Source organism: Halictus rubicundus, chromosome 17 (genome assembly GCF_050948215.1).
Source record: "Halictus rubicundus isolate RS-2024b chromosome 17, iyHalRubi1_principal, whole genome shotgun sequence".
NCBI lineage: Eukaryota > Metazoa > Arthropoda > Insecta > Hymenoptera > Halictidae > Halictus > Halictus rubicundus.
The window spans coordinates 6050904-6063645 of NC_135165.1; the positions used below are offsets into that span (position 1 = coordinate 6050904).

At 43.2% G+C, this 12742-nt stretch overlaps 1 non-coding gene across 1 annotated transcript; it reads left to right on the plus strand.

The window, feature by feature from the left end:
* The first annotated feature begins 2650 nt into the window (after nt 1–2650).
* On the plus strand, nt 2651–2722 carry Trnag-ucc (transfer RNA glycine (anticodon UCC)). The gene has a single exon. It is a non-coding gene; the product is annotated as a tRNA-Gly (tRNA).
* The last annotated feature ends 10020 nt before the right edge of the window (nt 2723–12742 follow it).

The window sequence follows — 12742 nt, forward strand, 5'->3', positions numbered from 1 at the left end:
TTACTTACACTTCTACCTTTTATTACTCGTTCTGGACGCTACAATCTTTGCAGAAGAAGAATAACTGCAGCGTTATAGAGAATTGGTTGTACGAGAAACACTTTGAATATTAACAACAAGGTTTATGAAAATAGAATATGTTTGGTATATAGTACTGCTTGAATTCTATTTAAAAAATAATAGGAGTTAATGTAGAATCTTTTAAAAGAATGAGATTTTTAAGGACAACAATATATAGCTTTCTTTTATTCTTGCCAAGACTGTTGGCAGATGTACATACATGTATAAAGGTTCTTCCAATTGTAAAACTGTTTTTAAACGAAAAGACTGTTGATTATAAGTATAACATACTTTACGTTCACAGCTTTAAATTGAACAGGTATTTTACCTTATTAGATGAACAAATTTTTTAAAAGAAAATGATGTCCCCAAAGAACATGCAATATTATTTCGTTCAGGGATCGAAATAGATATAGAATATTCAATAGATTGTAATTCTACAGATTTTAGCAAATACTGAACACAATTCACTCAATAGTACTACAGCATTACTAAATCATTGGCACAATTAAATTAATACTCTGAATATGTATACTTGTTAGATTTGCATGGATAATTCATAATTTAAAGTTTTAACACTTTTTAGAGAATTTAAAGAGTGCTGCATAGCTTTAACAATATTCACCATTCTGACAACTTTTTCCTTTCAAAGTAGGCACTGATGAATTCGTCCACAATTAGTAAAAGGTATTAACCCTTTGCACTCGAAGCTATTTTAACTCCAAAACGAAACATTTCTTCCGACCTAGAATAATTCCCTTCTATATATTTTTCTTTCATGTTCTACGTGTTTAGTAATTTGTTAAATACAAGCAAATTTAATAATGTGAAAAATATTTTGAATAATGGTATAGGAATTTTTAGTGGCGCCCTACAGTCGCGATTTGAGTGTTGAGGGTTAATATATGCATAGAACTGTGTCGAGGCATTTCAATGAAAGGTACCCATTGATTTTTGGTGTCCTATAGTGCAGGGGTACCATAATTCGTTTCGCAAAGAACAAATCGCGCAGAAACGAGTCGTCGGTGGTTGGTAAAACGATAACGTTCACCGGCGTGGCGGCGGCGTCGGCGGCGCGGCGTCGTCTGTAGAATTTTCGGCTTTCCATTGAAGATTCATGGTTTTTCCTCTGACGGGAACACGTCTCTGCGTCGGGATGTGTCTACAGTGCAGCGGGGCGTGCGCATGGATCATTCAACGTCCAACGAGACACGAAACCCGAGTCACGTCAGGAGTTTAAACACGATTCCGCCGCGGGTACGTTCGTATTTGAAATGTAAAGCCCGGCGATAAAATTGAACTGATTTTTGTACGTCAGCGTTTCTGCTTTTCATACAATTTTCAGCCGTAGACGCGGACAAGCAAAGCGTTCGCTCGGCCCGTCTATTCGGCGAAAGAAATCGCGGTTCCAAGGTTTCATGGTTTCATTCTGTAACGCTCCGGCCACAATATTGCACGATGAAGAGGGGGAGGGGGATTGAAAATTTCCCAGATTGCAACCGGTCGATCCGGCACTGATTGCTGTAATAAACAAGTCGAATGCGTTCTGCGGCCGATAGCGTGATCGTCCGAGACAAAAGCAGTTAAATAAGAGGCCACGCACAGTGGCCAATCGACTTCTTCCAACTTCCATCCCCGATACTTTCATCTCCTGATATAATTTCGCCTGTGGTTGCCCGTTGATTGCCGCCCGGGCTGCCCATCGAACTCCGATCGTTCGACCGCGATCACCTCCCGCGAAATTGCGTTTCTATCATCTGACGTGTCAATCGTGCGTAACACCCGCCCACGTTCCTACACGGACCGGCTGTTTAGATTGGGATTTTTGGGAATTCTTCTGGGCAGTTTCGCTTCGAAAATTTCCCTTCGATTAACCGGATTATTTCAGTAATATCTCAGTAATATTTCAGTAATATATCATTAACTGTTAGATGTAGGACATATGAAGGTCAGTACATTTTTGCACAGTAGTCGGTCTTTAAAGAAATCAAGGTGACCTTGAAATCTCCGAAACGCCTACACTTACTAAAAAATATATCATAATGTATTCCTCCAAACCATACAGCTTTTCTATTAAAATAAAAATTTTCCTACAATGCATACTTTAGAAGTCATTCAGGGTGAACAAGTTGGGACACCCTGTATATTTCTCCAATAATTTTTTAAGTGAAAACTTTTCTCCGAATTATTTAAAATATGACTGCTGGTGGCGCATTCTGCTGCACTAAAAATTATACAGCACAAATGGAACAGAGTTTTACACGTTTCTCATCAGTTGTTATAATTCTGGAATTTTTTCAAAATTTCTTGGAACGCATGAAAATATATTCTCAAATTTCTTTCTGCTTTTTGAAAAATGATTAACGATAAAATAGTCCCGCTTGATATAACTGTTAAAGAATCCGTAAAGAATTCACATTTCACCTGGGAGATGAATGTTTCTTCATGAACGGGTCTTTTTAAGAATATTTTTAACATTTTTCGAAAATTTCATATTTATCTTGTTTTGCTATTTCAAGTGCAATAAATAGTTCGCAAGGTTCTCCGGTCAAATGCAATTATCCCGAAAATGGAACAACTCTAACACAGTGCGATGGTGGTGTAATGGTTAGCATAGTTGCCTTCCAAGCAGTTGATCCGGGTTCGATTCCCGGCCATCGCACATTTCTTTTTTTATTTTTTATAACTCCTGTACGTACTTCCTCCACTTCGAGGCGATTCATACAGGGTGTTTCGGAAATCATGGTGCAAGCGTTAATGATTCCACATGCTGAAACAAGTTGGAAAAAGGTATAACATTTTTCGTGTGAAGCACACAAAGAAATTTATCTTAACACTAGGTTTACGGACGGCTAAAAGTGACTATTTTACATTATAAAAATAATAAGAATACGTCAATCCAAATTTTGAGCCATTTTTTAAACAGTATAAACACAAAGATTTGTTGAATAATTCTCCCCACAGACATGTCTTTACAATCACAATAATCGTGAATTAAAAATATTAGAGACCGTCATTTTGACGGGTCCCGTGATCCTAGTGTTAAGAAATGGTCTAGCTGATACTATTCAAGGTAAAATTGAAAATGATAACGTATCTGGTGACATAAGAAATTAAGATCGGAAATCGTCAAAATAGAAAGATAGCCACAAAACGCGGAGAGGTGCTGTGAACCGATTGCAACTATCGCGCAAAACGCAACTGTGTCTCAGTACCGTTTCAAAATCCAAAAATTCTCCTAATCGTCGACGGCACAAATGAGTCACTTAAAGTGAGTTGCTTAAAACCTCAGGGTCAATTTCTCAGAAAACACTCCGGCCTGATCCGTGGCTCTCCTGTACTGTTGCTATCGGTCGCGTAGGGAAAGCCGGTCACGATTTATGCCATAAACGTAACAGCTTTTAATCCGTCCCTAATTCACGGCCGACCATTAGAAGCGTTAACGGGCTAACACAGCTCGGCGTCGTTATGTCATTAAAAAGCTGTTACGTCATGGGGCCGGCCAGTTCCGAAGCCGCGGAGCAATTACGCGCGGCGCGGAACCGCGGCAATACTATGCGATCAGCTTTCGAGTTTTCAATGATCCGGAGATTACAGTGATCTCGGTCGGTTCTACGATCGATTCCTACGCGTTCCTCGCCGCGTATGTACGTACCTGCATGCGCGGCGACTATGTTCCAGGCGTTCACGCTCGGAAGCTTATAAATTCTCATTATCTAGCTCGGCGCGGCTCTAAATGAGGAATCGCCGAAGGGGGAATCACCGTTTTCGTCCCGGGTTCGCGCGTCCCTGCGCTCGCCTGACAGACCTCGCATTATATCGCAATCATCCAGCTACCTAGATTGTTTCGTAAACGGATCACTCGCCGTTTAGAAGAGCAACGATCTACCGGACAGCCGGCTGTCAGTCCCTTTCGTTTCACCTTGCCACACCGTCCGGCCAAAGATGTACAAAAATTCACTTTCATGTCTATAGAATTCGCTTACAAATATTTCTACAAATTACCTGCTACTTATCTGACTTTTTCAGAATTTAACGTTCCAGAATATTTTCTATTCAGAGTACGAAAATCGTCATCCTACCGTGCTGTTATTAGTGATTAAACGTAACCCGTGTTGCCTTACAAAAATAAGAACGAAGTTGAACGATGTAGTACTTTCTCATTGCAAACACTAGAAACTGTGACCATTTACGGCGAAACTAACTAAACGAAACATAAACCTGTAGAAGCATTAGAAGGAGCATTTTGTTTAAAGTTTCTTCTGTACAATTGACTCGGCAGCTTTTTATTCTGCACAAAGAGTCTCAGCCTAGTGGTTAACTAGAAGCGATTTGTAGTCAACGATTTTATAATAGACTGGTTGTACGCCTGTACCTACTTTGTCGATGAACGAGAAAAAAGATACTGAGCATGTTCACATTGCAGCCCAACATTTGCAAATTTTTGCGACAAGAAGCAGGTACGCACGTTTAAAAATCGAACTGTACAGCCAGGAAGTTAATGTTTGTTTCAATTACACCAAGTACGTCGAGGCAAGCCTCGAAGGTCGATAAGAACCTACCAGAAATATTCTTTCCCATTTACCCCGGTATAGATAGCAGCGGGATCGAATGTATCTCGGATTGATCTTTACGATCGCGGAATCTGGTCCCGGGATGCAGTCTTACCGCGAAGAAGCGAGCGTCGACGCGCATCTGCTCCATAAAAAATAGAATACCGGTCCGCAATGCAACTTGGCATCCCACCAGCAGGCTCATACCGCGGGAAAGCTTCGGGGGGCCGCCGGAGGAGGAGGAGCGTGCCTGTAAAAAGTCCAAAACCGCTATCCATCCCCGACGGGCCATTATAGAAAATACCCGTGCGCGTTTATTTCTGGGAAAACGTTCGTCTGAAAACATCCACTCGGTTATTCATACGCGGCCGCGCGCTGTCTCTGTCTGTCCGGGTTTTCGTGTCTGCCCCCCCCCCCCCCTCCCCCTCCCCCATACCTCTGTCCACCTACTTTGTCTTTCTTCTTGCCTTTTCCCTTCTTTTTTATCACGCTGTAAAATTGCGATTCCGGGTCGCCGGGATCGGTAAAACCTGGCGCGAGATACTATTTAGTTTTTATTGTCCTCGTAAAACGGGTGTGCGCGCACAGGTGCGCGGGAACACGAGAGCGAGCCGACCGCCCACGTACCTGTCCGGAAAACCGGCGTGTACAGGTTCGAACGAGTGCGTAAACTCCCGAAATTGGCTGGAGATATCGCGGGAAATGTTCATTCGTCAGGGCGAGCCTTCGATTGGAAACGCGCGACCCGAACCAGCTTGTTTCTCCAGAATGGGATTAAGGACCACGCCGCTCGTGTTACCGGTGTCGGAACCTGAAAAGTTTCCACCTGGAGCGAACAGGTTTCGCCTAGCCTTCGTGGCGGTCTCGCGTTTGTACTCGCTACTACTTCCTACTTGAATCTAGAAGTTCATATTGCGACATTCACCCGCTTTCGCTTCTTATTGCCGAGATAAATCGGTGGGTAATAGCCGACGTTTTTTTTTTTAATTTCAAAGCAGCAGGTTCTTGTACAGGATTTCTCGGTTGAATTTACATCGGTTCGGGAGCCAGCAGTTAGATTCTCGGGAGCAAGACATCTTTTCCGTCTCCTCTCTTTGCGTTAAGTTTATCCTCCACCCTTGTCTACCGAGCTAGCTTCGCCGAGCTCAACGCACCGACAAGTGAATTTTGGCAGAAGGGTGGGGCTGACTCGGGGAAATTTAACGGAGAATCACTGTATCCGGTTGTAACATAAATTCGTTTCGTTGTGAATACAGGCGGGGTAAAAGCCTAGATCATCTTGGGATGGAGCCAGATTTATTAAAATTGAAACCTGTTTGAACAATAGGAAAAATCTTGGACAGAATTCTAGTTCGCAGGATAAAGAGTCTGTATCTTGTATGAGAGTAAAATTAAGTAAAAGTTCTATGGAACACAAGAATATGGAAAAATGTTACCTTTGTCTCATGCAAGTCGCGGTAAAATTATTATTATTTTATTTCATGAAGATTAAACCCTTGAGTCAAACCAGACAACTATTGACTTGCACCATTTTGGCATTAACCCTTTGCACTCGAAGAAATTTTAACTCCAAAATGAAACATTTCTTTCGACCTAGAATATTTCCCTTCTATAGATCTTTTTTGCATGGTATACATACGAAAATTGTGCAATTTACTCGTACAATACTGAAGTGTTTAGCAATTTATTAAATACAAACATATTTAACAGTGTAAAAAATATTTTGAATAATGATACAGAAATTTTTAATGGCGCCTTACAGTCGCCGTTCGAGTGCTAAGGGTTAAATGGCTGTCATCACGTCAAACACGAAAAGTGATATACACACGGTCAAAATGTAAAACATGTACGTGTACATATACCTGACATGTTAAATTTCTTGTCTTTTAAGTGTACAAGTATTGGTTGCCCAATTCAACGTTACTGCTTGTATTTTCATTTTTAATTTCTTAAAAAAATGTAGACTACAAATTTAATATGATTCAATGTATTAGGCCGTCCCATAAGTTCATGCGGTTTACTCTTGTACCATTTAAATTCTGAAAATAAAATATGTAATCACCCTTTCATTCCACAAGCTCTTCCGACCTTATGGAAAAGACATGATACCGTCACTATAAAATTTCTGCGGTTTTTCATTGAAATACTTTTCAATGCAGAATAATCTAAACATGTCCACGGCACGAACTTATGGGACGACCTAATAAGTTAACGCGCGCAATGCTTAATGAAAAGAACAAATATTTTGTCTTGCAGTATCGTGCACTGTTTTTAGAATTGTAATTGAAGAGTGTCTCGGGACTTCCGGCAAGTTGGAAGCAATCGAGAGCAAGCTCGAGGCAACGCGTTATCGCGTCGTGTTTCGAAAGCCTTTTAAACTTGGCTGATCTAGAAGCGCACGGGTGTTCGCGCGACGATCGGCGTGGATTCGTTCGGTCGGATCAGGGGATAGCTTTTAACCGAGGCCGGGATGCTAATTAACAGGAACAGAATGACGCCGTTCCGCCGCGTAATCGTCGGCCGATCGCGTTTCGCGCGCGATCGTATCGCAAACGTCTCAATATCGAGGCGTCACGTGCCATAATAACCGACCGGGCAATTACGATTTCCTGTTTCTTGCGCTCCCGGCCGCTGGTTTCCGTTCCTCCCCGAGTGCTAGAGAAGATCGGGCTCCGCGTGAGAAATCGTTCTCAGCTCGCGTGCTCGTGATCCTGGATAATTATATCAGCGCATCGAGCACCTGCCATATCAGCCGGTTTCCGTCTCCTCGCCCTCTCTTTCTCTTTTAATTTCCATGCCCTAAGCTTTCGCGTTCGACGCGGGAAAATGTCACGCGATCGCCAGAAAAATCGCACCCTGTATTCACGCGAAACACGTTGTCAATCTTTCGACCCTTCGAGGTAGGGTGTCATACTTTTTATCAGAATTTTCTGGAGCGCTTCAATTTTCATGACAAATTGGTAGACGCGATGAGATGTTGCCGGTAACATTATAAATTGCAGATCGTTGCCGATCTGTCACAATGCAAGATGTTTTAGACACCTTCTGCCGCGCGGGATTGCGAATTAATTCTTGAGGCCGCGCTTTCGGTAGATCGTGTTAGATCGAGCAACAAATCGCACTCTATCATTTCATCCGAGCGCCAGGCAGGTGTTGCAGATCGATCCAACGGAAAAATAGAACACGAGCTACTGCTGTCGACATTTCGTCGGAGTCGACGATTAGTTTATTATAGGACAGCGTCGGTGAATGGCGAGCAGCTGAACGCTCGCTTTAAACTACGTCTCAACTCACCCCTTCCTTCTCACATATATGCATACGTGTTTCTCTAATTGTTCCGCTCGTATCAAGCCGAGAGAGGAACTAACGAGAGAACCTGTCATAAAACTGACAGCTGGGAATTGGGGTTTCAAAGAGTTTTCGGGCGAAATCAAATATTCCTCTGCAGGAACGACAGGAAAGGAAGTTTGCTTTATCTGTTAATAGCAGGTTAAATGTTTATAAAATGAAACTTCCCGATGTCCAACACTCTATCGCCTTTCCTTGAATTTTCATCCATGAAATGTCACCTCGTCCGTCCGTTTCATAAAACGTCACCTCGGTTGAGTGTCCTACATCATTTCTGCTCGACTTCGTTAGCCAGAGAACTATTCTCGTGAAAAAAGAAATTTATTCAGGCTGTATAAAGGTTAAGAATTATATGCACAGAGTTTGAAATTGACAGGCCTGCTAGGCTCGTTTCAAGAAATTCCCAAAGGTTACATGTTTTTGTCGGTGTGCAGACTTTCACTTGGCTGCAGATTTAATCACCTATGTAGAAGCAACAGTTCTATAAAAATTTGTCTATGCTTTCTAAATGTCGATGAATATATCGGGAATATTGGAAACGGATAAGCTAGGAATATTCCGAAATGTCGCATACTTCCTTGACTCGAACTGAAGGTTAGAGTTATATGGACAGTTATATAAAAATTTGTCAAAGGTCCCGAAAGATCGATAAATATGTCCATAAAATATGAAACGAATATATCAGCCAGTTTCGCTTGAATTAATACCTAAAGGTCGCACACGTGTTCGACTCGAAACGATCGTACTACGTGAGACCGTATAGAAAGGCTTTCACTTGATCATAGGTTTAATCACCAAGAACAAAACGCCACGGTTCTATGAAGATGTGTCTATACTCACCAAAGACCGATAATCGTATTCACAAAATTTCAAGTAGATAAGCCCACCAGTTTTGTTTAAAAAAATTCCCAAATATCATATAGTTTGACTCGAAGCGATCGCTTTGCGCAGATACTTTCACGTCATCGTAGATTTTTTAATCATCGAGAACAAAGTGCAACGGTTCTAAAAAAAATTCATATATACTCCCCAAAGATTAATAAACACATCTAAAAAATTTCAAGTAGATAAGCCCACCAGTTTTGTTTAAAAAAATGCCCAAAGATCATATAGATTGACGCGAAGCGATCGCTTTGCGCAGATACTTTCACGTCATCGTAGATTTTTTAATCATCGAGAACACAGTGCACCGGTTCTAAAAAAATTCATATATACTCCCCAAAGATCAGTAAACACATCTAAAAAATTTCAAGTAGACAGGTCCACCAGTTTTGTCTCAGAAAATTCCCAAAGATCGCGTGGTTCAACTCGAAGCGATCGCAGCGCGGAAATACTTTCACTCGGCGGTAGATTTAATTACCGGGGTCAGAGTGTAACAGTTCTATCGTCGGATCTCGACCCAGACAGCGGCTATGCAAATGGCGGATAGCGTTCGGGGATAAAGTTAATGCCGTAGATCGCGAGTTCTAATAACCGGCCGGCTGGCAATTACGATTTCCTGTTTCTTGCTCGGTAAATGATCCGGCCGTGGCTTTTGTCCCCCTCGAAGCAGGATCATGCGAGCCGCGGACGGAGATGGGCTACGGTTAAAAGAACCTAACCGAGAGAAAGAGCGAGAGAGAGAGAGAGGGTGATTAACGTTTGGGAATGAGCGAGGCTCGCGTGCAATCGCGAATAGAGATATCGCGGAACATAGCGCGTAACACGGACCCACGATGCTTTGGTTCGCGCACACGGTTTCAGGAAAGAAAGGCGGCGCTAAGAGGAAAGAAAAAGGACGGCGCGGGTGTCGGCGGGGACCAGAGAACGAAAAAGGAGCCGAACATGTTCATTTCGACCGGTTAGGTAATTCCCCAATGCAGAAACACGTGCGCGGCCCTCGCGTTTTAGAAAGGCACGGAAACCGCGTGTATTAACATAACCTGGCAATGCGCGGGGGTTTTGCTCGGACAGAAATAAGAAATTTCAAGCGTAATCACTGATTGTATCTCGTATTGTGATACATCAACCCTTTGCACTCGGCGCTATTTTCATTCTAAAATTAAATTTTTCTCTTCCGTCTTAGAATATTTTCAATTTGTTCATACGAAACTGATCCGATTTCCACATATAATATTTAAATGTTTAGTAATCTGTTAAACACAAATTTTGTAGTGCAACAAATACATTGTAATATTTGTTGTAATTTCTTTGAAACAATGCCACGACAATTTCTAGTGGTGCTTCAGAGTCACCACTCGAGTGCAAAGGGTTAATAACCAAATGCAGTCTGTAATGTGATATTAACACGTTAGTCACATACGACTGACAGTGATTTTTCACTGTGTTTAGAATTTTATTGGAGTCTTTCGAATTCAAAAGGGTTAAGACAACGTCCCCCATAATACATTTTAAATTTCTACTTTTGGTTCCATTAATTAAACTAGTCTGACTTTGTAAGAGTCTCTGGGGTTGATGTTTGACGCTTAACGCGTTAAGTAATTTTCAAGATAATCTGTCACGAAAAGTTGTAACAAAATTCGGTCGGGATCACAGTGCGCCAATGCATGTGCACGCGTTCGCGTCCTCCGGCTTCTTTTCTGGTTGGCTGGACCGTAGCCGTTTCTGTTTCTGCAACCACCGCCGCCACGCAAGTCGGCCGGCCCCCGCGGTTTCCATTTCGTTAATTGACATCGTCGGACGTTTCGTTCCGTTCGTCTTCGCTTTGATGTTGGCAGGCGTGCAACGAGAGGAGGCCGCGGATCCACGAGAGAAGAGAAAGATCGCGTTACTACCTACGCGGTAACCTACAGGTAACCCGGCAACAACGAGAGGCCTCCTCTCTCTCTCTCTCTCTCTCTCTCTCTCTCTCTCTCTCTCTCTCTCTCTCCTCGTCTTCTTCCTCGAACCGGCTCGCGGAACGGGTTTACGCTAGCGAACGCATTGCGGGACCCCGAAGTATCAGCGGCGATACCTACCCCGTTTTTATTTATTCCACGCTTCTATCGTATTATGCCGGGTTTGTGTTCCGGATGAACGGGCGAAATTACAAAGCTCCGGGCTCGTCGGCGGGGCACGTAACGCGCGGAGGGGCACGCGGCCGGGCCCCGTTTGCACGGTTGCAGCGTGTCGTAAAGCAATAAGATTTCACCGGCGCCCGATTCTCACGAGGTGAAACGCTCGAGGATCGACCGAGTCGCTCTTAAACGATCGTTGTCCGCGGAAAACACCTACGAGTGAGCCATCTGTATGGTAACCGGACCAATATCGGCAACCCTTCATCCCACACTGTTCGCCGTTTATCGCCGTTCCAGAGAATAATCGCAATTTCGTATTCGCACTACCCATTTCGTTACTTTTTCTTCCATAATTCACTGTAGTAGTTTGTTGCACATGAAATACCCGATTTCACAATGCAAATGCTACGAAGCGTTCTCATCAAGAATTACGATCACGATCTACAGGTTCGGTATACGTCATTTTAAGGTACAAAGTCTCACCTTCAATTTTACTTTGAACAGAGTTTACTCCAACGTCAATCAGTGTGACGAAACGTATTGACGATAGCATTAGGTTTCGACATTTGGTAAAAATGTATCGATTCATTAACACACTATTCGCCGGTGGGAAAGAAGTCTTCAAAATACAGATGACAATTTTGTAAATGATGAAATACGATCAAGAGACTTCAATTCATTGACAGAGTAAATTCGTTAGAACGGTGCTTACTTTAAACCATATATTTATTTAAAGTTAAAAATCGGACATTTACAACTACCCAATACTTGTCCCGCAAACTCTTTCCGTTTGAAATTTCTTCTTGAAAACATAAAGGCATTTGTAACATACCTATGTGACGTCGATGACCGTCTCGTTTGTTATAATTCATAAGAGTTTGACAGTTTGGCGGAATGATTACTTGGTATCTTTCGATGGAAATATTAATTTGAGTTTGTATTGTTCGACAGGCGCCCAGGAATGTCACAGAATCCTTCAAATCGGGCCAGTGTGCAGCGCCGAAAGGAAGGAAGGAAGGACGCGACGGCGGACCATTGAGGCGATCCCGGGGTCTGCGCAGGATAGACACTTTAATAGACGTAATGAGGGTAATTGAGTTTTCAAATCATTCGTTTTGATTACATCTACGCACGGACCGGTGGGCGAAACATAGGGTAGGTAATTACGGACCGCCCAGTCCCAAAAGAGCAGGTGCCTCTCGGCCACGAGATCGAGGTGTGAGGTTCAAATACTTGGACCGCCCTAATAGCCTCGAGGTTACAGGTCCCTTCGAGAAACCGGAGGGACCAGACTGGCCTCGTACTCCGGTGAAGATGCTGCGGCCCTCGTGTATCGCCGATATACATACACCTGTACCCTATGGTGGTTTGCGCATCGGCTACATAGCCCGGAATAATAGTACCGGGGCCCGAGAAGAATGCATCCTTCGGGCTGACGTGAGAATCGATGCCGGCGAACGAGTCCTCGTTTCGGATTAATAACACTCTTTACCGCGGAGATGTATATTCCCAGGGCCACGGTCCCTTAAGGGTATCCTTTACGGAAGCTTCCCTGGGAAACGGAGACCTTTTTTCTGCGACATCCGCGCCGAAATTTTGTATGCTTTCCGCGCCGGCAGCTGCCACGCGGAATTACTTAAATCGCCGTGCTCGGGGCCTTAACATAAGTGGCATTAGCTTCGGGGGCTACACTGTTGCGCCATGGTGAAGTGTGACCAGTAACGACGGGGAATTAATTTTCGAACGTGGTCGTCGTACAAGCATCGAAAGAGTTATGAGAACTTT